At 44.1% G+C, this 21,627-nt stretch overlaps 1 protein-coding gene across 2 annotated transcripts in view; it reads left to right on the top strand.

Moving 5' to 3' along the window:
• The first annotated feature begins 1,548 nt into the window (after positions 1-1,548).
• RYK (receptor like tyrosine kinase) overlaps positions 1,549-21,627 on the top strand; it is a 64,641-nt gene continuing 44,562 nt past the window's right edge. For both annotated transcript variants that reach the window (XM_037407031.1, XM_037407030.1), the window contains exons 1-2: positions 1,549-1,863; positions 20,530-20,651. The gene's annotated coding sequence lies outside the window, so the exon portion shown is untranslated. The remainder of the gene's footprint in view (positions 1,864-20,529; positions 20,652-21,627) is intronic.

Raw genomic sequence — 21,627 nt, 5'->3', positions numbered from 1 at the left:
CAGTTTGCCATTTTATTTTTTTCAGTTTGCTGTTTTATTTTTTTTATGCCTCGTATTGCTAAGTGAGTGATGCTTATTGTGGGGAGGTGTGCGAGCAATTTCTCTTTCACCACAGTGATTAGAAGAGCAGAACCTCCTATGCGCTTTCTCTTATGGTTACGAGCTGAAAGACTCACTGATTAAAACCCCTCCGTGGCCAATTAGCCTGCACTATCCTCCTGTCATGGTCACCCACGTAGGTACTAAATTCCCCCTGGCAGGTCGGAAGAGAGTGTATTATTCAAAGCTATTAACTGATTTAATGGTCATAACTGAGTATTGTGACACATCTGCTGAAAATCTCAATCAAGCAGGCAGCTACCAGCGATGAATTTGCAAAGACTGACACGGTTACTGCTCTTTGGGGAGTCCAGAGGAGCTGGAAAGCAGCCAGACCCGAAAGCAGGTAGGAAGGTGACGATGGAGGCGGCTCTTCCATCATCAGCCCGGAGGGGTGAGGGACCGGGCGCATTTAGGTGAAACGTCAGTTCAGAAAAACAAGATCCACTTGCCGAGCTGATAGCACCAGAGGTTTTGCATTTCAGGGGAAAGGTGGACATCTTGGAACGGGGTTTTGTGCCAGACTGCAACGGAAACACATACTTCTGAAATTCTGTGCAGAAAAGGATTTCGGGAAAAGGTCAGGGATGCTTGTATAGTTGATTCAAAGTCTTATGTTGGAATGTAACATTGCTTTCATCGTTTGCCTTGATTATCATAGCGTTCTTACAAAATACATCAGCTGCCATGCAGCGCCGCTGCTGGCACTTGGTACGGAACAGCAGACGTGTTTATAGTTTGGGTTTTACTCTGGGACCCCTGCAGCAGCAGGGGCTTGGCTGGGAGGCCATACCCATCCTTGGCGGGCCCAGGGCCCTCCTCCGGCACAGCCCTCGGCAACGCTGCTGCTGCCCGAGCGCCCAAAGACAAGCAAAAAGCAGATTAGAGCATTAAACACAACATCGCTACACTGAGCCTTAAAAACAAGCACCAAAAAAGGAAATTTTCTTAAACTAAAGCGCTGGTATTCCGGAGGTATTTCCAGCTGGGTAACTTTCCGGTCAGTGACTTCAGGAGATCTTCCGCCGGGATGTTTTGGCCGAGCGCTCCCCGCCGTGTGGAGGAGCCGCCCGGGCCCAGCCGGCAGGTGGCCAGGCAGGCCGGGGGGCTGGAGGGCAGGGCCCGAGGAGCCGGCAGCCCAGGCGGAGCAGGCGGAGGAGGCGGAGGGCGCGCTGCCGGGCCGCGGCGCTCCCCCCGCTCGCCCCCTCCCCTCAGGAGGCCGCGGGGCTGCCGGTGGCCGCGCCGTGCGCGTGCGCGGGGGCGGGGGCGTGCGCGGGGGCGGGGCGCGCGCGGCGCCAGCGGCGGCGTCGGGCGCGCGCAGCCATGAGCGGCGGGGCGGGGGCTGGCGGCCGCGGCGTGTGAGGGGTTCGGCGGGGCGGGGGGGTCCCCTCCCGGCCTTCGCCCCCCCCACCGCCGGCCCTGCCTGCCTGCCTGCCTGCCTCCCCGCGGAGCGATGGTGCCGGGGCGCCGGGGCGGGGGCCGCCGGCGGCGGGGGCCGGCCCCTTTCGGCGCCGGGGGAGGCGGGCGCGGGGAGGCGGCGGCGGCGGCGGCGGCCGCCGTCGTCGTGGTGGTGCCGGGTGCGGGGCCCGCGCCGCCATCTCCTCCGCCTGCTGCCGCTGCTGCTGCTGCTGCCCGCCGGCGCCGAGGGCCAGGCCGGCCCCAGCTCCGGCCCGCACGCCGCGGGGCCCCCGGACTGGCCCCCCGCCGGCCCCGGGCCCAGCCTCAGCCTCTACCTGAGCGAGGAGGAGGTGCGCCGGCTGATCGGTGAGTGCGGGCCGGGGCCGGGGCCGCGGTCGCGCCGGGCCCGGCGGGGAGGTGGGCTGGGGCCGGCGGCGGGGCGGTCTGCGGGGTGGGGGCCGGGGGGGCGGCCTGTGGGGCCGGGGGCTTGCGGGGCTGTCTGTGGGGCTGAGGTGCTGTTGGGGGTCGGGGTGCCCAGAAGGCGATGAGGGGAGTGCTGTGGAGTTTGGGGGTCTGGAAGGGGATGGGGGGTCTGGGGATGGGTGGTGTTGGGGGTCAGGGCGCTCAGGAGGTGATGAGGGAAGTTCTGTGGGGTTTGGGGGTCTGGAAGGGGATGGGGGGTCTGGAAGGGAATGGGGGGTCTGTGGGGCTGTGGTGGGGATGGCTTGGGGCCAGTGGGAGTGGAGGGTAGGGGTAGTGGCTGTGGCGTTCCAAGAGGAATGGGGAAGTCTGTGGGACTGCCGCAAGGGTGGCAGGTCTGGGGTGCAGGGGACGATGGAGAGGGCTGTGAGTGGGGACGAAGGCCCTGGGGTTCAGGAGAGGATGGGGGGCCGCGGGACTGGAGTGGGGTTGGGTGAATCTGGGGATCCAGGTGGGATTCTGTAGGGCTGGGGGAGCAGAGGGCCATGGGGAGAATGGAGGGGTCTGAGGGCTCAAGAGAGCTTCTGTGCTGCCTTGTGTGTGTGTGGTTGGGGGGAGAAAAGAGCCCTGGGCTTTACCCTGATGGTGGGGGGTTCCCTAGGTTCAAGTGACTGGGGATGGTGCCCCGTGGGAGCAGGGTAAGCCCTGGAAGAGGTGAGTTCAGGCCTGTGATTTAATTAGCGAGGCAAGTGACACTCAGAGGGCAGAGAGGAGACCTGGCAATAATTCGGGGGGTGTGTGTGAAAGGAATCTTAATTTCTAGGCAGGCTGACAATTGCTGCGCAAGTACTTGGAGGCAGTTCATGAAGTCCCCCATCTGGCCCGCTGCAGAAGGCTTTCGCAGTAGTTTTGTGCTTGGAGAGTCTCTGATTTTAAAGAAAGATTTGCTTTCTGTAGGCTTTGGCTTGGTTAGGCTCTTATTTAGAGTTGGTGACTGGAGTCTCAAAACAAATATGTTGGTATCCCCAGTGATTTGTTTTTCAGCAAGTGTCCTGTGTTTCCATAAACTGAAAAATGAGCAGTGAAAGACTTTATTTGCACCAAATAGACAAAAATATCACCAGTTAAGTTGAACTCTGTAAGCACGTAGCTGACCAAAGTCAGGGGACCTAGGGATTTAATAACACCGTAAACATTCTTTCCCTTATGGCTTGCTCTGGTGATTAGCGTTCTGCTGCCGTCATTTTTACATTGCATGTGCTTGCTGCCAGATGCTCTGTTACAGATAGAGGATAAAAATGTAAGGCTTGCTGTTTAGGCGATTTTCTAAACAAGTATTTCATCTTGAATGTAGTGAATGGTAAAGTTTGAGCTATCCCGACTCTAGCACCTGAAATCTGTGTTAGTTGGATTTGCTCAGACTTCCATGATCCACTAGCATAATTATTCATCATGAAGTAACAATTGAGGAGGGAAGATCTGTTGTTACTATTACTTTTGAAGTTAAATTACATCCCATGACCTCCCTTATGGGTGTCTATTGCCAGTGTGGGTTGAAGTAACTTATTATTCAAGCTGTCTGGAGCTGTTTTATATTGCTTTTAAGTATCTGATGCTTAATGATCTGTTCTTGCTTCTGCGACTCCAAAGGCTTGTGGATAAACTGGAGTCTAATGTGGAGATAAACTGGCATTTTTTTTCAGTTGGTGGGATTCAGATCACTACCAGTATGTCTTAAACTAAACTTTTAGGATCCACCTTGCGTCATTGGCATGAAATTGAATTTTAGGGGTATTTACACGTACTAGCTGTTGTGGGTAAGGTGTAGTTTGGTGAGGCATCTAGGCACAGGCAATCAAATCTCAGCTTGCTTTATGTATTCCTCTGGCAGAAGAAAGTCCAAAGGGACAGACAGGTTTATTCCAGTTCTTCACAGTTCTGAAAACAAAACAAGCTATTTTAAAATGTTCAGTTTTGTAGTATCTGAACTGTGTTTATGTACGAGCAAGTTTATGGTTTAAGTGATCCTATCGGTGTGTGTGAACTTTTGAAGAGCAGGGAGATGATTCAGCTTCTGTAACTCATTTGAAAAAAGCCATGGTTCAGGGGATGCTAGGGTAGACATTCACAGCAGATAGGAAAATGACGTTGCTTGTGAAGCCAACTGTTAGGTTCAGCGAAGCTGCTAATATAAACATAGAAGCTCATTTCTTTTACGGCTACTGTCTTGCTGTGGTTGAACAGAAAATACTTAAGACTTTCTGAAGTGCTTGGAAACCCAAATGTTACATGGAGTTACTACAGCCTGTGGTGTGTCTTCCTGCTTCTTAATATTGTCCCCATACATCTTTAGGTCACAAATTTGATTTGGAACAAATGTAAGCGCACAATGGTGAGTCTGCTGAATCGGCCATAGACAGTGATGCGGTGGTGTTCTCCATGCAAAACTGGAGCATCCACAGGGTCTGGGGCAGGGTCTGCAGGGCTGTACCCACGTGTGGTCTCTCCACCAGTGAGGCTGAACCAGTTCAGTGGAGCATAGCAGTACTGCTTTCCTCAAAACCAGAGTTCAGTGTCTTATGGAACCGTGGTCTGTGTTTTTAATTAGGTTGTGGCTCTTGTAAATGAAATAGTGACTTGTTTAAGATTATTTGTGGCTGCTGTTGTTTCTGTGGCATGGAGGCAGGACAGATACTATGATTTATAGTGAAAACTGCCCGCTGCTTTTCTGTATGCTTATGCCAAGCTTCCACCGTTAGGCTATGTGATTCTGACCATGTGTCTGCCTTAGGAGGAATTGTTTTGAAACCTTCAGAACTTTACAGAGAAGAAAACTAGAGTAAACTGGCTTGTCTTGTTGTGTGAGATGGATTTGTATCTTGAAAAGCTACAGAGTTCTCATGGTCTGAAAGCAGGACTTGCTATATGGCAGGCAGATGGTGTCTCCGTCAGCAATCTCTCTTGCTGTTCCTGTGGAAAATGTTCACAGCCATCCAAACTATAAGCCTTTGGGGGGAAAAAATAATTGTGGCTTTCACATACTTGAATGTGTTAGATTCCACTTGCACCAGGCAGGTTTCAGCGATAGAAGGGATGGAGATAGAAAGAGAGGAGTTAGTCAAGGGGACTTGGTTGAAATGACTTCAGCGATGGCAGCAGGAGCCAGAGGTGCTTGAGTGAGAGTAGAGGTGAGGTACAGAGTGATGGAGAGTCGGGGAGGAGGAAGGTTACCTTGCTGGGGAGAGACATCCCGAGCACTGCAACCCGTTTTAGGGGTGTCTGTAAACACAGCGCTGCGATCCATAGCTTTTTGGAGCTGGTTCATATGGAGAACCTCTTCTGGGCCTGCACATAAACGTGAAGAAAGTAGTGTTGGTCTTACAGAGTCACTAACTATATAGACATGATAAAGCCACCTGTGATCGTATCATGGTTTTCCAGTGACCTTCCTGTGATGCTAAGCATGCAGGGCAGGTGGTGTTAAATTGGTGATGAATTACTTAGTAGAAGGTCTGTACTTGATTTAGTGACTTCCATTTAGATTTTCCTGTGAAATCGGAACATGGTGTTTGTCTATAATGTTGAAATGCTCCACTGAGTGGCTTTTCACAGGATCCTGTGATATAAAGGCATGTGTATCCCTGCTTTGCAGGTAATGAGTTAAGGTTTGGAGAAAAAAGTAAAAAATAGCCATTAAGATTAGGTAGCTAGCTTTTAATAATTAAGGATTTGATCTGGTCTATTTAAAGTACATAGCATTATTTAGCACTTCATGCATTCACGGTGTATCTCCTAGACCTCCAGCTGTGAGTTGCCGGCCGTTCTGCAGCTTAGCCTCACAGGAAGACCTGGGTTATACCCTCTGAGTACAAGGACCAGAATCAACAGCTGCATGGGAAAACTTGGCTTAAACAGGTTTTTCTTGCATTGCAGGCAGTTCTGTTGTAGCATTCATGAGATAGCACATAATTGTTTACAGCAGCAACAAGATGCTTAAGCAGCAAGGACAATCCTTTCTGTTCTTGCAAGGCTTTTTTTTTTTTTCCTTGGACTACATACCTTTCAGGTGTGAAATTGGTCTTGTGGATAGCCTTCCTCATCATGTGGCTCTGGCTCTTTTTAGAGACAGGTCTAGCTTGAATGCTAAATGAGACTTTGGCCCCATGGGGGGAAAAGATACCATGTTAACATGTAACTAAGGGCTGTCATAACGCATACATATTGGGATGGTGGTGGGTGGGGTAAATTAGTATTGTGGGAGAGTCAGAAGTCCTAGGATGTTTGCATTGAGTTGGCAAACTTAGTATTCTTTGGCCTAGTTTCTTCTGAGTAAACGTATTGAATGCTGTCTTCTGTTGGTTTTATATTTGCATCTTGCTTAATTACAGATTTAACATTTATGTGACGACTTCTTAGGTGTCCTAGAATTTCACTTGAAGCCAGTGTGCAGCTTACTAAAATGAGTTGTCTGATTGTAAGATGTGAACCTGATGCAAAACCTATTATAACAGAGGATTGGGGTTTTGTTTTTAAATTGTACTGCTGACTTACAGAATGGTTGGGGCTGGCAGGGACCTCTGGAGGTCCTCTGGCCCAACCCCCTGCTCAAGCAGGACCACCTACAGCTGGTTGTCTAGCACTGTGTCTAGAAGCTTTTGAAGATCTCCAAGGATGGAGACTCCACCACCTCAGCGGGCAACCTGAGCTAGTGCTTGGTCACCCTCACAGTATGAGTTTTTCCTGATGTTCAGACAGACCCTCCTGTGTTCCAGTTTGTAGCCTGTCACTGGTCTTGTCACTGGGCACTGCTGAGAAGAGCCTGGATTTGTCATCTTTGTATACACACCTTCAGGTATTTATATGTATTGATGAGATCCCCCTGAGCCATCTCTTCTTCAGGCTGAACAGCCTCAGCTTTCTGAGCCTCTTCTCATAGGAGAGATGCTCCAGTCCCTTTAATAGTCTTTGTGGTCCTTTGCTGGATTCTCCCCAGTAGTTCCATGTCTCTTGTATTGGAAAACGCAGCACTGGAGCCAGTACTCCAGGTGTGCTTTCAGAACGACTGAGCAGAGCCTTGGTGGATTACAGGCAAAATGCAGTTTTGGATATTTTAGATGGAGGCTAAAGGTCTACTTATTGCAGCAGTTGATCTTAATTAGGATGTTTTCAGTTTACACTGTGAAACAGCTTTCTTAATATCACTATTTTGAGGAGTTACCAACAGGAGTTCACGTCAAAAGTGCTTTATGTTACTTGCACTGAGTTTATAGTGACTGGAAATCCTCTTTTTCCTTTGTCTGTTGCATGGTTAGTTGTCCCTGTTATGAAAGGGAGCTGAAAATCAGTTTGCAGGGGTGAGCTTGATGTTCAAATTATTGAAAGGTTGAAGTATTTCTTTCTTCTGATTCTTGAAATGCTTCAGAGCCATGTTAAAAGCCTACTCATGTCTGTCTTTGAGAGCATCACAATGCAGAGCACCATCAGTGAGCTAGTGCTGTGTTCCGAGCGAGTTTTGTTAGCAGCACCCAAGATAAATTTCCACATGAGATGAGTAAGTTACAGGGGGTTGTACATGGTGCCTCTTTAGGCCAGAAAAAATACAGCAAAGAGCCTCTGTGTAATTGCAGGAAGATGAATGTCCACTAAGAAGCAAATGTTTGTGTACCCTAAGGTCTTGAAGCAAGTGTCTGTGTGGTATGTGACTGACAGTTCAGAATCTGGTTCTGTTGTATACGTGTTCTTAAATACTGATTTTCTAGCTTTTAAGTGCTTGACTCTGAAGAACAGTAGCTGTTGGCATGTTGTATGCAAAAATAAGCATTATGGTCCACACACCTGTCTTTGCAGAAGTGCAAAAACCTGCATGTTGATGCTTCATTTTACCATTTGAAAGGGACTTAAAATTAAAGCATACCATAGGCCTGCAATGCTGGATGGAAAGCAAGCTTCTAATTTTGACAGATGCCATGCACTGTAACAGAACTGAATTTCTGATGATGGCCTGAAAATACTCTGATTTGTTCCACTTAAGTGGAAGTGCTCTTTTTAGGATAATTATTTTATTACCTTGCCCTGTAAAGCCCTTTAGCCTAATGATTGTCCGTGACTGGTGGTTTTTAGATGGGCTTTTTAGTATTGCAGGCGAATGTCCCTTGAGTTTGCTTTGGAGGAATAGAAGCATTTGGAGGGTGCATGCAGCAACATCTGGCTGCTTGCTAGCTGCAGCACGTTGTGACAAGTTCTTTGCATCATGTTGTTGAGCAATCTGTTTTTGTTTTGGAGCTTTTCAGGATGCTTGGATGCTTGTCCGTCTGGTTTAGAGTACCATGGTTCATGTCAATATTGTTTTGAGGTTTATGAGAACAAGCTGCATTTGGGGTTCCTCTGCCCTTTTCCATTCTATGACCTCACTTTTAATTTGCAGAGTTCAAATGGCATGTGGATAGCCGTTCCTTTGGAGACGGGTGCAGACATACAAACCCACTGCAATATTTGTAATGCTTGCAAACTGGCAGAAGAACATGCTTCTAGAAGTTTGAAACAGCCTGTGGAAGGCCATTGGGAGTGATACCAGTGGAGGCAGCTTCTAGCCTGGGTTAGGATTGCTTTCAAATAACTTCTGTGTGACTGCCATTGAGAGGGAAGTCTGGGAAATACTTTAGTCCTTGTGTGTGTTGATCTGCTCAGCATTGCTGAGATGGGTAGTTGATTTCTGTGGCTGTTCTGTCACACCAGTTTGTGCTGGGATTTGAAAATGCTGGGGGCTCTGTCTGAACCCTACCCGGAGAAAACAATTTGCTTCTGCAGATTGGCGGTTCAGGAGGGACTGCATGGGCAGCAGGCGGCTTGGCTTCCTCTTGCAGCTCTCTGCACTCAGGCCTGGGAGGAAGCAGCCATTTCGGCTCCCGAGAGGCCAAGGTCTGTCTGGCGATAAATGTTTGTGGCTCTTGTAACGTTTGTGTGTCAGGAACTTGGAAGAAATCTGACCTCTGAGACTAGAGGCTGCCCTGATGGAGAGGAGGGGAATCCCAAAGCTGCATTTCTCATTGCTGTGATTTTACACCTGTGTACCTGTGTTCTGTTTGGTGGCATCTTATTTATCACTGTCGATTGTTTGGCCTCTTTGAATACATGCTCTTTCCCCCTCCAGTGCGTGGACAGAATAGGAGCGAGAGAGAGGAAATGGAGGTACAGAGCTCCCTGCATGCATGAAAAAAGCCAGCAAGAGAAGGCTCACCAGTACTGGGAGGAAGGCAGGGTCTGAAACTGCTCCTAAGCACTACCTGGGCTGAGGGAAACACGAGAGATAAGGATCATGCTCACAGGCATGAAAAATCCCAGGGTGGAGTTTTCCTTGGAGTGGGGGCTGTGGCGGCAACAATACTGTACACTCTGCTGTGTGGGTACTTTAAAAGGTGAAGTATGTGGGGGAAGTTTTGTGTTTTTCTCCTCCCCTTCTGCTATTCAGTGTTTGGATACTGGAGAAGCTGAATTAATTAGACAAATTCCAAATGTATTGTGGTTCACAGTTGTTCTGAGCTCTAGCAAGATGGGATTGCTTGATGACCAATTCCTACACAAAACTATCCAGACTCAAAAGATCGCTGAGGCTCCTACTTTTCTTGCAGCGGAAGGGTCTTTAGTTAGAGGCTGTTCCTACAGTAACTTAGTGTGCAGTATTAAAATTGTACTTGAGGTCTCAACTGTGAAAGCAGGGAGTGTGTAAAGGGTGAAGTGCATTTAATGAGTTGTGCCTGATGAATTGAGGGTTTTTTCCTTCCCCCACCCCCTCCGAATGGCAGCAGCGCCAGCAGATCCCATGTAAGAATGAATGCTAACACTCTCTGAAAATGCCTTGTGGCGGTACAAAGGGCGTGATGGTAGAGGCTTCAAACGCATTATTTCTCTTCCATCTCTGCCTTTGTCCTTCTTTCAAGCGGATAACTCACATATTTGCACTGACTGCTTTGGAGATCTGGGAGCAGAAGCAACAGCATGAAACTAATGTGATGCTTTAGAATTTCAATGCCACTTACCGAGTCTTGAATAGCCGTAATTAAATTAACCAGTATATTGATTTCACCATGTTGCTTGGGAAAGATAAGAGCAGTAATGTAAGCATTGGAGCTGCTGCTTAGTAGGCTTGAAAAGCTGCAGCCGCTCAGAATACGTAATGCCAGTGGTACCAGTGAAGCTGAGCAGGTTGATAAAGATGGTTATCCTCTCAAAACTGTTTTAGCCTTTATGAAGTTAATTGATGGCCTTGTAGAATACTTCCTAATAAAAGAAAAAATATTAAGCTCCGTGGCTTTACTGTGTAAAGAGATTGCCATAGAAGTGAACAGACCTATTTTAGTTTGTGTGGAACTTGGTTTTGCATTAAAGAATTAGTGAAACTAATTGTTTGCACCAAAGTGTCTCAACAGATGCGAAGGGTGCATTATCCCTTCAGCAGTCCCGTCGGTCACAGAACTGGAATCATGAGTTTCGAGACTGAGAGGTCTGGTACATTGAGGGAGCGTTGCGTGCCGGTCCAAGACCTGAGCGAGGTTTTGCTTGTGTTCTTGGGAACAGAATTAAGACTCAAAATGGAGTCAAGCGCCAGGGAACTTTATTTGCCTGACAACAGGTTTGCAAATGCAAAGGAGAAAGCAAGACACAAAGAGAAAAAGGAAGGAAAAAAAGAGGAAAGAATGAAGGAAGTTCACAGCAATAGCTACCACCCTGGAGGTGCAGCATCCCGACAGCCTGATTCATTTCCACGTCTGGTGGGGGAATGTTCCATCTGATGTTGGTTGATTCCATTCTTTTATAGGGTTGTCCCAAGCTGTTCTGCTTATCCACACCTTCCACCTGGCAGTGGTATGCATGGCCAGTACCTCAGGTGGTCCTCGGGGGGTCTCCAGGCCCCTTGTCTGGGTGCATGTGCAAGCATTTGATTAAATTTCTCATTATTAGCTCCACCAGTTGCTCTGTGGTCAGTCGGTGGGTTTCCTGCCATAACATGGTTGAGATAAACCTCTGCTCTGGCAGTGGTGTTGGCTTCCTGCTGTAACAATGCTGAGATAAACATCTGCTGTGTCAGTGGTGGGTCTCGCAGGTGGGCAGTCTCTTACAGAGAGCGGGGTGTGTGTCTTCTAAAAAAACTTTTGTTTTTTTAATTTGTACTCAGTTGGGTACTTGTTACAGAAATAGTCATGGCCATTGGCAGGGACACCGTTCTAAAAGTGACTTAGGCTGTTGTACCTTATCGTCTTGCTGACAGGGATAACTGAATCTACGCGTGGGTGCTTTACTATAACTGGGGGGAAAAAAAGAAATTAAAGAAAATGAAGTGGCACAACTTCTGTGAGTAGGTGACACTAAAATACAGCAAATGCATATTATTCATGAGTCCAAATGAGGTTTGATGCCTTTGTTAGGTGATTGAGTTTTGGCTCGGAAGATTACAGTAGTTCAGTTCAAAACCTTTGTGAGGTTTTGGTCTGAAGTTACTTTATTTTGAGATGTGTGCTCTTGGGCAACTGCTGTTCGTGTGGATGGAACTTTTCTTTTTGCTTTGTATTCTCAGTGTTTACTTTCATTCTAATTCAAAAGATGCATCAAACTTTGTTACAATAATTGAGACATTTGCATTACTGGTAAGTTAAATTTACCATTTACCATTACTCATAAATTAAATTTTTATTTCATAAATATTCTGTGTGCTAAGAATAAAGTTGTTTAATTTGGTCATTATAATTAGTTTTATTTCGTTTTAATTTTTTTTATATTATAGATTTCCCTCTCAGTTGCCTCCAATCCTGTATTTGCACCATTCCTATCCCATCTGTCCCATTTCCCCTTGCTTGCTGTTCAGGTCACTGGCACTAATTTTCTTCTACCTTCATGTATGCCTTGTGCATCTCTGCTGCATCCTTCCGTTGGCATCAGCTCTTCAAGTAACTTACATGCATTTTTCTGGCTATTAATAGCAAAGTGACTGCTGGTTTTGTTGGGAAGTTTTATGAAGGTTTTTTTGGTGTGATTTTTTTTTTTTGTTTGTTTCAAATGGGCAAATTTCAGTTAGAAGGTGTTCTCAGGAGCAGAGTTTACTTGTATTCTGCTTTGAGGTAAGATTTGTGGTTTGCTTTTTGTTTTAATCCCCATTAAGGAGAGTATAATCTTCTAAGCATTTTCACAGTGGTCTTTATAACCTATCGGAAAAGTGAAGATTATTTCTGTAGGTGAAGGAGAGAAGAATAAGCAGGCAGACTGTTGAAATGTAATTGTTGCTGCTGTTCAGAGACAAACAAAAGGGTAAGCAGTTGCGTCCTCATAATGACTGTTGTCTATTTAGTATGGATTGAGTTAAATATTGCAGAGTTCCTTATGCTTTCACTTCAGCGAGTGCCGTCTCCTGGGGGAAGCCTCCTCCTTTAGAAAGGAAGAAGTCTGCTCTGTGACTTTCAGAAACGCCTTTGAGTGAGAAAATCCTGTTTGCCTGTGGTGTTGTACTTGCAAATTGTATTTAACAGTATCAGTAAGGTGAATTGTGGGTGATCTGTCAGTGAAGATTGATGAGGATATAATGAGAGCTCTCAGCCAAGTTTTTAGTCTTGTTTGCTAGACGTTGGGAAGCTTCCTACTAAGATTTCCTGCTAGGGAGTCTTGGTTGGCTTTCAAGGACCAAGTCATTGCCTTGAAGTTATGTTGAGTATTTCCTCAAATTGAGTGCCTTGTGTATTGCATTCCATCTCCAGCTTGTGAAAAGTTAACTCTGCACAGGTAACAAAGCCATTTGTGTAAATAACTGCAGTCCATATGCTCCCTGCTACTGCTGGGTAGAGTTAGGTGAGTTAACAAAGCAACTGTGCTATTAGCAATGAGGCATCAGTCTCTGGCGGGAGAGGTTTCTGTGGAGGTGAGAGTGGATTTGATTCTGGAGTGTTGCCAATCAGTATGTGTTACGTTAACAAGCTAATGCTGGTGGAATTGCACTAAGAGTTTGTGTGTTTCCGTATGCTTTGGTCATGTGTCAAGCTGTGATTTTTATTTCTAGTCAGTTTTCCATGCGCTCGATGATGTGGCTTTTCTTTTCAAGGTCTATGGTACTGCGTTATAAGATGCTTCTTTCTAGCAAAGCATAGACTGAAGTTTAGGGAAGTGGATTGGAGAGTGCTCTGGTGAGAGACACGCATGTAGGCAATGAAGAACTTCCTATGTAGAGGTAGGAAGTTGCCCCCCAAAATGGAAGAATCTTTTGTCTTTGTGTTGTGGGTTTTTTTTTTTCTTTTTTTTTTTTGCCCTCCCCTAAGCGTGAGGTGGGTGGTGAGCAGAGGGACTGTTCAACATCAGGGAGGAAATGTTTCCAAGCAGAGGGGAATAGGCGTATTAGTGAGTATTGATGGATTTGTGCCTTCTGTTTTGGCTTTCAAGCTTGACACTGAGCAACATCCTTTGACATGTGTTATGAGAGTGAAAAGCTGTTTCTTCATCATCTCTGTGTTCCTCAAGATTTAACTTTTTTTCCTGTGCTATTTTTCATCAGTTGCCTTTTTGAGAGACTCGTGGCTTGTAATGTATTTAAGAGCAAATATTTCAGCCCAAATTCCTGACCCAGCAGCTCTAACTAGCAGGCTGGAGTGTTGTGGAAAACTTAAGAAGTAAAAATGGAAGTAGAAGGCTCTAATCTGTTACTTGTTTGATTAAAGGAAAGTTCACTTCCATTGTCATATATACTGGATATGTACAAACAGGATAGAAAAAGTCTTTTGTGTGTGTATATATATATATTCAGAGATGTTTAGTATTACATTTCCAGTAGTTTTCTGTTTTCTAAATGAAATTGATCCATGTGGGTCAGTTTGTATTTGATTTCCTCATTTAACTCATCACAGTTGTAGTTTCAGCCCTGTGTAAGCTGATTGTTGAAGTGAACTGATTAAATCTAGTCAAACTAAGGTGGCTTGCTCTGGGAAGGTGGTCTCTTTACCCTGAAGAAAAGTTGCAGTAGTCAAGAGCTGATTTTTAATTCTTCAGCCATGTTTCCTTGTGCTTAGACTGATGGTATGAAACTAGAATTTTTGCAGCGCGTGCTTGCAGATCCTGTTGCAAAAATTAGGAAAGCTTAGGATTTAGTCAGTGTTTCAGATTTATGGTGCGCTTTCTTTGACATGGTAAATAGTCCTGTGCTGGGAGAATCTGGTGTGTTTGTGGGGTAGATTGCACAGACTTGGGAAGTAGATGGCGGGGAAGATTTTGAAGCTTGAGGTTCATACTCTTTCATGTGGATGGTCACACTGGAGTGGAAGCTTCTGGTCTGGCCAGAGAGCTAACCCCAGATGAGGAGTGGAGGCATCATTCTCTGGAGCACATAAACTTCTTTATATAAATATTTTATTTGTTCAGATAATGACTTGTTTAACTGTGTACCTCTGAAATTATTTCAGTGGCTGTGAGTCAGCAGGAGTGTCTTGCTGTGTGAGGGCTGTAGTGGTTTGATTTTGCACTGCAGAGATTTCTCGGCTGCTTGTGAAGAAACTCCTTCAAATTGCACACTATTAAGAAAACAGGCATTAATTTCAGTCATTCCTGTACACAGACAGGAATCTACCAGAGGGTTGGGTAGGAGCTGGGACAGTCCATTATGTCAGCTATCGTTACCAGACTGCTCTTAACGAAATACTAATTTTTGTAATACAAATATTAGCCCTAGTCTAATAGTGATCTCATCTGACTCTTACATTGCACATTCATTATCTGTCTCTTGATTTTAGACAAAATCTGCCAGAATGATGATTTGAAGTAATTAAGTAATGAAGTGTAACTCCAGGTAACAGACTGCTAAACACTGTCATTGTCTTTAAGAAGAATGTATTATTATGAGTGCATGTTGTAGGATAGAATTGCTTCATAAGAATAATTTTTCCCATGCTGGTAGAGGCAAGTTTCTTTTGTATATTGTGCTTAGGAAGGGGGGGGAAAAAAAGTTGAAGCTAGACTGCATTTGCACAAGGACATTTGAAAAGAAGTGTTTTGTTAGGCTGGTAGACTGACATGATTCAATTTTGTCAGGAACACAAGGGCTGCCCACCATCTTTTGCATTTGAGAATGAAAATTAGCCTTTCTCCTTCCTTTCTGAGCTTCTTCAGATGTTTTGTTATGTTAAACAGTGCAAAGAATGACAGACTTTCTTTGTGGTGCTGCTTAAATTTACCTTTTTGTTTGTATTCAACTTTAAGTTATTCTTTGAAGTTTATGCCCAATGGTGGGAGATACAAAGATGTGGAAGTTAATAATGAGATTTAGGGACTGCCTGGGTAAAGGGGTGGCGGTTTTGCCTTGAAATCAAAGCAAAGCATTGGTCTTACTGTTTTCGCACGGGTTGGTGTAGGTTAGTCAAGTCCAAGTAATGAGAAACTAGATCCTTTAGCGTTACGCATTGTCTGCATATGGATTTGTTTAAGGAGGCTTGCCAAAGCAAAACTGCAACCGGTGTTTTAAAACTGTTCATCGTTGATCGCCAATATACTGCTTAAACCAACAGAAGCATTTCTGAAGAACTTCTTTTCCTCCTTTATAGTTTATGTAACACAGCAGGTTTTCCATATTTCTGTGTAAGGTTCTCTGCCCCTTTCTTTGTTTTATTGCTTTGCCTCAAAAATGGCTATTGAAGAGCTGCCTATCCTCTCTAGCTGTCTGTAATGCACTGGTGTTTTTCTTCTTGAGCCCACTGTTTTCTGCTTTGATCATTCCATATATGACATAAAACATTACATACTAATTTGGGTTCGTTCCAGGATGGTGGTGTATTTGCCAATCTTAAAAGTGTGAAGTGGCAAAAGTGTTCAGCACCTTAGGAGGAACCCAATGTCTTGCAGAATTACATTCTCCCCCCCGAGTCAGGTTTTAGTATAGTAGTTTAGTAGTTTACTATGCATTCCTGAAATCTGAAACAACGGGGAAAACTAACCTTGTTTCTTACCTACTTTTCCTCAGCAACCTGTGACATAGGCTAGCTACATGTTATGCTGCTACTGTCTTTGAAAGACATTTACATGTTTAAAAAAAAGTAAAAAAAATTTGAGGTTACTGGTTTAGGCTGTTTATTGACAGCAACTTGCTTAATTTGATACCATCTTTCAAAGCCACCTATGCCCAAAGCATGCTTTAAATTAAAGCCTAGACTATCTGGATATGGTAACAGTACTATTTTAGTATAAGCTTCATTTAAGTTAGTGCTGCTGCAGTCTTGCCCTCCATGTGGGGTGTTCCACATCATCCTCACTGATTCAGGGAGTTAAACTGAGGAGTGTTCCCCTGCTTTTTTTCCCCCTGCGTAGTGCCAGCTTGACTTCTTGAACTTGGCTGGCTGAAGGTTTAAATAAGGAATGCTGCAAAGCAGGTGTAAGTATGCATGTCTGAGGAAAATACATAGTGAATGCAGAATTAAAGCAATTTTGAGTTTGACTTAAACTGTCATGGTAATGAAGCCTATAGTGTTTTCTGAAAACTCCCTAACCACTTCTAATGTCTACTCTGGAGAGGGCTAATAATAGCACTTAACCAGTCTGGAAATTGAAGCAGGAGGCACAACTTCATTGTGGTGGTTTTTTTTTTTTTTTTTTTTTTTTTTTTTTTTTTAGAAGTGTGTAGATAACAAGGAACAAAATACCTGGTTGAATAGAGGTAGGTCACAGCCAGTCCTCAGAGAACCTAACTGAACCTGTTTGACAGTGAATGTAACTGAGCATGTTTGATGTTTCACTGAGGTTGATTGTCGTCCTCTTGATCCGAACTTGTGGGAACAGGGGTGCTGGATGTGATCTGCCTGGCATGTTTGCAGTGGTATCTTTGTCCTCTGTCCTCAGCAGTGCAGGGGTGCTGGAGCCTGGCCGGCTGTGCCATGGTTTTTGTTGCTGAGAATTTAAACTGTGCAACCCACATGGCATTGAAAAAAGCATACCTGATCTCGGCTAAAACCTGCTAACTGGAAGTCTGAAGTCCATCCGCTGTGGAGCTCTGGAGTGCGCATGGTGCTGCAGTATTGCCCAGGCAGTTTCTGTGGGTATAGGGAAGTCTTCTCTTCCTCTAAGCAGAAGACTTACAAAACGGAAGAAGCCCAGGAATGGAGCGAGTAAAGCACTAGCAGCCTGCATCAAGAATACTCTGATCACGCAGCTGAGTGAGCGAGCTATGGCTCTGGCTTCCACCACTGTTTGCCACAGTGCCCTGTGTGATTTGCCTACCTGTACGTACCTTTCTGGTGCCCACCCTCGTGGCTGGGACATGGTGCAGCTCCCAGCATCGCTGGCACTTGGCACCTGGGCTCCTTTGTGTCAGGCAGAGCACATCATCCTGCCTGCCTGCCTGCCTGCCTGCCTGGAGCACAGGTAAGGTGCTTTTTTTGACTGGCAGGTTCAACTGCAATTTTGGTGTCTTTTCCTGGCCTCGTCGAGATAAAGTATATAGGCAAAGTGCTTCAGGAATTCAAGGTTGAAGTGGGGGAGGCAGTGAGGGGATGAAAAATGAGGGATGGAAGGATGATCTGGAAGCAAACCCATACTGCAATGAATTGGAGATAGGGAGATGGGAGCTTGCTTGTCTAATGTGGACAGAGGTTCTTAGCTGTGCATGGCACATCAAATTTTGTCTGTAGTTCACAGATGGGAAAAGATGTGCTACAGAGGAAGTATTTTAACTGTTGATAAACTTATATGAAAAAAAATACCAGGCAGTATTGAAATGCTGACATTTCCCAAATACGCGTCTATCGGATTCAAGGGTTTGAGAAAGCATTTGTCCAATTTCATAGAAGAAAAAAATCTAGTGAGAAGCTGTTGGAAGATGCTGCCCATTTCTGTATCACAAGCTTCTTAAACTAGCACTAGAAGCACATGGGATCTACTGTTAAAGTGTCACTGTGTATTTACTTTCGTTTTATATTCTTCCCTGAGCGTTTTCTGTAGACCTCTAGTAGAAACAGGGTACCAAGCCTGGCAATTCTGCCTTTTTTATGAGTTAAGAGGTACAAAACCTCTTAAATTATTTTTATATGCCAGTCTTTTAGTTAGAGCATAATTTTTTAAGCAATAAAACTTGACATTGATTCTCATGCTGCTTTACCATGATGCTATTGAAATTCATATAATTAGCATCGCCTGTTAATGTGTAGTTTTTTATGACGGTACAGGCATTAAAACGTTAGTGGTCTATATAATCGCTCAGTGTTGTAACACTATTAAAACTTAAAGATTTGACTGATCTTCTGTAGGGTAATTGGATTTTGTACACCTTGAGATGGTATTTTACACCAAGATATTTATGCTTGACAACTTCAATTAAGATTGCATTTTACGTGACTTTTATAAAGGCCAGTTTTTATAACAGGCAGTTTTATTGCTGTGTACCCATTTGATTTCTATGACTAGTTTCTTTGCAAAGTTTATATTAAATCAAGGGTTATCACCTTGAAAATCTCATGGTGTTACAAGTTCTGAAATGTTGCTTTTGTCAACCTCTAATCACTGGTGTGACCATTTATCAGCAAGACAAGTTTTTATTTATTCCAAAAGCAGTTCCCTTGCTACACTTTCATTGTTTTACCTGCAAATCCTTTTGTCCTCCTGATTTTTTTTTTTTAGTAATTTGTACTTCCTGGGTTTGATTTCAATACTTTGTTCAGTAAGTTTATGCCCATCTTCTTGGTTGGATCTAATGGTAATTGTCTGATGGTTGTGAGCTCTTCTCCACGTTCCTTCCATGTTTTCTGAGACAGATTTCACGTATAAGCAAGCCAAAATTATCTAGGCAAGCTATTCTGGATGTTTGCGGTTTCATGTGTTTTTTAAAGTTTTATTTTGTTTCAAGGTGTGTGTGTGTGTGGTTCCTCCTTCCTATTTTGCTGGTGGATACGCTTTTGCATTTGCCACCTATTGAGTGGAAACAGACAAATTGGAGTAGAAAGGTTTAACTTTTTTATATATACTGTCTCAGGCTGATTACATTCAGCACTTAAGGCATCACCTGTGTCTTTTTCTATTTCAAGATCTTGTTTGAGAGCATTTGTTCCTGGGATTACTCTGTTCTGTTGATTCCTTTTATGCATCCAGTCTCTGGGGTTCTCCCACTTGCCACTCCCCGGTATCTGTGGTTATATACTCTTGCGTTGTGATTAAGTTTCAGGACACTAATGAGCCAGTGGGGAGTAAAAGTGGTTAACAGCCACGACAGTGAAGAGAAATGTCTTGACTGTATTTCAATATCTTGTGAAAACAAGGTGGATTAAATCACGTTGTGGAATAAGAGAATACTTATCGCTTTGCGCTGATCTGTGCCCAGTTTTTGCACCGAACAGGAGGAATTATTTCTCTCAAGTTAATTCTCCCTTCAAATGCAGATTGTCCAGACAGTTCAATAGTTATCTTTGATATTTTTTGTCTCTTTCTTAAAAAACCCCCAAACCAATAAACTTTCATGATTCCCTAGATTCTTGGAATAACTTCAGCATGCCTTGAATACTGTCATCTTGGAGTCCTACCTGTCCAGTTTTCTTGACTTTCTAGCCATAATAAAAATAGCTCCAGTATTTCCATTCCCAGTTGTACTGTGAATACTTTAATTGGACTCAGTTCCCTCTGTGTAGCTTTTGCTTGGAGTGTGCACCTGTGTCTGTCTTCTTAGTGTGTTGCTGTATTGCTGAGCCTGGATAACATTTAACTGGGAGCAACGGAGGAAAAGTTGTATGAAACAAATAATGGTACTGATTACAAATACAGTACAGTTTTGTCCTGAGGATACGGAGTTGGGATTAATTTTATAGGAAGGGGGTTAACTTGTAGTGCTTACTTTACCACTAATTGCTGATGACACCCAGTGCAAGCCTTAGGGTCCTACCCTGCATTTAGTGTGATGTTGGAATGTGTGCTGCAAAAGATAATGGCAGCTTTAGTATTTATTATATTAGAGTATGTCTTGCAAAAATGCACCTAAGTGCTCTGTAATAAATGGTTTTGTGGGTCTTTCAATTCTCTTAAGTTTATTAAAATGTTTAGAAGGCAAAGGGTAGACACAAAATATTGGTGTACAAATGTCATTCTTCTCTCACTGTGTGCTTTTTGTTTGATCTATATTACCTTGAAGTCAATTCCATAAAGTTTATGTGACTCAGGCTCCAAAGTGAGCTATTTCAAGAAGAATTACCTGCAATTAACAAGCTTAGATAATCCTAAGCAATTTGTTTAGACTGTACACAGTTGTAAATAAGACCAAAACTAGACCTGTTGATGCCCAGCAGCAGACAGGGGTGCATTCAGGAGGGTCGGTAATGATTCTTCTGGAGAACTGCATGAAAAGTCATATTTCCTTCCATTACATTCCAGGTTTTTCCTGTTTGTTAGGCTGTGGCGTCTCTCTGAAATTGTTGCTTTCTAAGAACTTGAAGCACTTTGCTTAATGCTGATGCGCATGAGCCTTGATTTCCAAACCTGCGATTGAATTTATGAACTTGAGGAAGTATTTGCTTAAACATTCAAATGCGAGTGAAGCTGGTGGCACTGAGAGTTGTTTCTTCCAGTGTGTTACTGCTGGTCCTGTTCTTCCTCATCTTACTCTTTTCTTTCTCATTGCAGGTCTTGATGCAGAGTTGTCTTATGTGAGGAATGACGTGGTTAATCACTATGCATTGTCCTTCAATCTCTTAATACCCAGTGAGACCAATAATCTTCACTTCAGCTGGCATGCTAAATCCAAGGTAAGCAGGTATAACTTCTGTGTTTGAGTACTTGATGCATGATCTGTATTGCTTAGTGAATACTCGCTGTTGTAATGTAATGGCTTTTTTCTTTGCAAAATTAGCATATGCTAGGTGCTAAAGAATTATTTATATACGGTTGCAGGCAATAAGTTAAGATGATATATATCCAGACTGTTCCTTTCTTGTTTTAGAAAGGTTAAGCACTACTTTTGGAGTATTTTATACTTGTTTCTGGCAAGCTACATGTATATACAAACAAGCTACTGGCAGTGGAATCACTTCTGGTGGTGCGTTGAACACACAGGAGGGGCAACTATGAATTGAAGCCTCTGGAAATGAAATGTAGGGCTATCATGTTTCAGAGTTTTCTAGAAACATATGTCTGGAGACGAGAAGAACCTATAAAAGTAGTGTGTAGTATGTTATTACCGAGCCCCGGTTAAATGGGAAGGGATTTTTATTTCACTTAATCGCCATGGCTGGAGCATGCAGCAACAGCTGTCATAAAGATTGCGTATGCTCTTACATTTTGAAGGATTTCCAGTTGCTTAACAATTTATTTTTGTATATGAACTGATGTGTTTAGTCTCTGGCAGATATTAATTTTTTTTTAAAAGAAGTAGTTGAGGGATGGTTATTCTTTTGTTTTTAAGTAGGAAAGACTGCAGTAGGAACAGTAATATTTAACAACCCCACCAATGCAATTTCTGAAGATCCCTTCTACCAGTGTTCTTTTTGAGGTATAACTTCTTACAAGAGGTGAATTTTGGCCTGCAGAGACATTGGGTAGAGTGTAAGCCAGCCCTTTCTACTTGACACTGTATTCTTCCTTCACAGGCAGTTCAGTCACTTGCCGTTTGAGTAAGAACTTTGAAGGATTTTCCTTGTTACAACTTCAGCCATGAACTACCTGCATCACTGTCCTTATCCTGAGTTTCCTTTGGCCTGCCTGTGAATTTTGAATAGGAATTTT

Source organism: Falco rusticolus, chromosome 13 (genome assembly GCF_015220075.1).
Source record: "Falco rusticolus isolate bFalRus1 chromosome 13, bFalRus1.pri, whole genome shotgun sequence".
Taxonomy (NCBI): Eukaryota; Metazoa; Chordata; class Aves; order Falconiformes; family Falconidae; genus Falco; species Falco rusticolus.
Note: the sequence above shows the minus strand (reverse complement) of the source record. Positions and strands in the feature narration are given on the sequence as shown.